Here is a 3,990-nt window from a genome sequence, read left to right as displayed (position 1 = left end):
AATGCCTCATGTCCTCTTCAGTTTCAGCAAGCAATGCCGTGTCATCTGCATAACGCAGGTTGTTGAGACTTCCTCCAGTCCTGATGCCACATTCCTCCTCGAAAAGTCCAGCCTCCTGAATGATCTGTTCTGCATATAGACTGAGAAGATATGGAGATGGGATGTATCCCTGACACACAACTTTCCTGATCCTTAACCATGCAGTTCCCATGCTTTGTTCTGATGACTGCCTCCTAGTTGAAGTTTTGCATGAGCACAATCAAGTATTCTGGGATCCCTATTTTTCTCAAATCTAATTGTTTTGTAAATCTTACTACATCAAAACTGCAACTATTGATAGTAACCCTTTATTTCCTCTTCCTGGGTTCTGTTTGCTGGTGCCTATCTCTGAATGACAGTAGTATTGACAGGACTTCCTTGTATGTGTATGGATATCATCCTGTCACAACATTGTATTTCAAGATCTATCTAGAAATAGTCTTTTTAACCATCAATGAGACCCTGTTTTCCTTCAACTTTTGATTTCTGGCACAGTAAATCATATGGCTGTCTAATTCAAATGGGTGACTGGAATGCAAAAGTTGGGAATGGAGAAGGATTAGTAGTTGGGGAAAAAACAGGCCTGGTGACAGAAAGGAAGCTGGAGATGAAATAATAGAATTTTGTACAGTTAATGATTTATTCATTACAAATACCTTTTATAAGAAACATAAACGGAGACTATATATGTAGACTTCACCTGACAGTCAGCACAGGAATCAGATTGACTACATTTGTGGAAAGAATCGTTGGAGAAGCTCCATATCAGCTGTGAAAACCAGGCCAGGCACTGACTACTCATATGCAAGTTCAAACGGAATCCAAGGAAAATTAAATCCACAAGAACCAAAATTTGACCTCGAGTCTATCCCTGAATTAAAAAACTATCTCAGGAACAGATTTGAGGCCTTGAACACTAATAAGTGAAGCCTAGAGAGCTGTGGGAGGCTATCAAGAATATCATCCATGAAGAATGCAAAAGATCATTACAAAGATAGTGGAGGAAGAAAAGACCAGGATGGATGTTAAGAGAGACTCTGAATATTACACTAGTGCACCAAGAAGCCAAATCAAAGGGAATCAATCAGGAGGGAGGGTTGGGAGGGGAGAAAAGTGCAACAATGAATGAATGGAAATCCAAGGTATCTGTAAATTTTCATTGAAATTAATATTTTTTAAAGGAATCAATCACATCAAGAAGTCAAGGAGATTAACAGAAGATTTTAAAGGGCACCATGGGAAGACAAAACAAAGTATTATAATGAAATGTGCAAAGACCTAGAGTTGGAGAAATCAAAACGGTCAGACTCGCTCAGCATCTCTTAAGTTGAAAGAAATAAAAAACAAATTCAAGCCTTGAGTTGGAGTACTTGAGGATGCTGTGAACAGAATAATGAATGATACAGGAAGCATCAAAAGAAGATGGAAGGAGTACACAGAGTCATTGTACCAAAAAGCAATGGCTGACACAGATGCATTTAATGGAATAAATTATGTTCAAGAGGCAATGGTGATGAAGGAGGAAGTTCATGCTGCTCTGAAGCAATTGGAAAAAATAAGGCCCCAAGGGTTGACAGAATACTAATTTACATATATATTTCAACAAAAACCAGCAGTGGCATCCACTTCCTAGACAACATGCCTCTGGAAACTCTATGAACTTTGATAAGTGATGATTTTTATAAAAAGGCTTCAGGGCTTTTGTTTATAGGGTCACGATGAGTCGTGCTTAACTGAACAGCAATCAACAACAACAACAACATTTCAACAAACAGATGCAGCCCTGAAAGTACTTACCAAGCTGTGCCAAGAAATCTGGAGGACAAGTGACTGGCCAACTGACTGGAAGAGATCCATATTTATTCCCATTCCAAAAAAGGGTGATACAACAGTGTGAAAATTATTGAATGATATCACCAATATCACATGCAAGCAATATCCTGCTGAAGATTATCCAAAAATGACTGGAACAGTACATCAACAGAGAACTACCAGAAATATAAGCTGGGTTTAGAAAAGGCTGTGGAATTAGGGACATCAGTACTAATGTCAAAATTTCAGATGGATCTTAGCCGAAAGCAGAGTCCCAGGGGAATGTCTATCTCTGTTTCATTGACTATGCAAAGGCATTTGACTATATGGATCACAACAAACTGTGGCTGACTCTGAGAAGGATGGGAATCCCAGAACACTTGATTGTGCTTATGTGAAACCTATACTTGGACCAGGAGGCAGTCGTCAGAACAAAGAAACACTGCATGGTTCAAAATCAGAAAAGAAGTACACCAGTGATGTTTCCTGTCTCCATACCTTTTCAATCTGTATGCAGAACAGATCATTTGAGAAGCTGGACTTTATGAGGAAGAATGTGACATCAGGATTGAAGAAGACTCAACAATCTGCATTATGCAGATGACACAACCTTGGTTGTTGAAACTGAAGAGGACATGAGATCTTTGCTGCAGAAGGTCAAGGACCATGGTCTTCAATACAGATTGAAGCTCAACATCAATAAAACAAAGATTTTCACCACTGGGCCAACTGGCAGCAGCACCATGATAGATAGAGAAGAAATTGGGCTTGTTAACAATTTCAGCTTGTTCAATTCCACAATCAACACTCTTGGCACCAGCAGTCAGGAAATCAAAAGACAAACTGCATTAGGGAACTCTGCTTTCAGTGGCTTCTCTAGAATGTTAAAGAGCAAGAATGTTGGTCTAGAGACTGAGGTACACCTGATGCAGGCCATGGTCTTTGCAATTACTTGCTATGCATCAGAAAGCTGGACAATGACCAAGGATGACAGAAGAACTGATGCCTTTGATTTGTGGTGCTGAAGAGTTTTGAACATACCATGGACTGCCAAGAGAACTAACAGGTCTGTCCTGGAATGGGTGAAACCAAGCTGCTCCCTGAAGGATATTGAGACTCCATCTCATGTACTGTGGTCACATAGCCAGGAGAAGCCAGTCTTTGGGTCTTTGGAACAGGATATCATGCTTGGAAGGGCCGAGGGAAAGTGCAGGAGAGGAAGACCCTGGATGAGATGAATTGACACAGCAACTAGGGTAATGAGGGTGGATGTATCAGAGCCATTAAGATTGGCTTACTGAGATAGGCTCTGGATAGAGCAGGGTTCAGAACTATTGTGCATAGAGTTTCTATGTGCAAGTGACTCGATGGCATATAACAACAAAACAGCAACATCAAAACACCCATGATTGGTTTTCAGAGTATTGTCAGAAGGCTTCATGACCATCCACCATATTTCTTAAATCCCATCCTGCTGATCATAGGTCATCCAACAACTTTTGTGACTACATTCCATAAGAACTTGAACTATGAGGAAACACTTTGTTTATTCCTGGTCTGATACAAATGTTTCTCCATCCATTTCTCCCTTCCTCATTATACATACCTTATGTGTGTCTTAGCAAGTCTCTGAACTTTTAAATTTTGTTTTGGCTATATTTAATAAGCACATTCTCAGGATTATAGAGATTATGGGAAACACACTAGACTAGTGGAAAGTAAAACAGAAACTATGAGGTAGGTCGAACAAAGAAGAATAAGCTATTCAAATTTAATCAGGTTTTCTGCATCTTGGGGACTGCCAAAATGAAGCAGTAATTTTCATGAATATAGAAGATTTAGCAGTGTAGTTGCCACTCTGATTTTAAACATATTGAGGTATAACTTGCAATGTGTAGACTGTTGTTGTTATGTGCTGTTGAGTTGCTTGCGACGCATAGTGACCCTATGTACAACATCCCTAAACTCTGCTCTGTCCTGTGCCAATCGCACCATCTCTGATACACCCATCCCGATTACCCCAATCACTGAATCAATCCACCTCATAGGGGGCCTTCCCCTTCTGTGCTGTCCCTCCATCCTACCAAGCATGAGGTCCTTTTCCAAGGACCTGTCCCACCTTGCAACATGTCCAAAGTA

The sequence above is a fragment of the Elephantulus edwardii genome, unplaced genomic scaffold (assembly GCF_000299155.1).
Source record: "Elephantulus edwardii isolate Elephantulus edwardi_28Jun2011 unplaced genomic scaffold, EleEdw1.0 scaffold00030, whole genome shotgun sequence".
In the NCBI taxonomy this organism is placed as follows: domain Eukaryota; kingdom Metazoa; phylum Chordata; class Mammalia; order Macroscelidea; family Macroscelididae; genus Elephantulus; species Elephantulus edwardii.
This window is presented reverse-complemented; position numbering follows the sequence as displayed.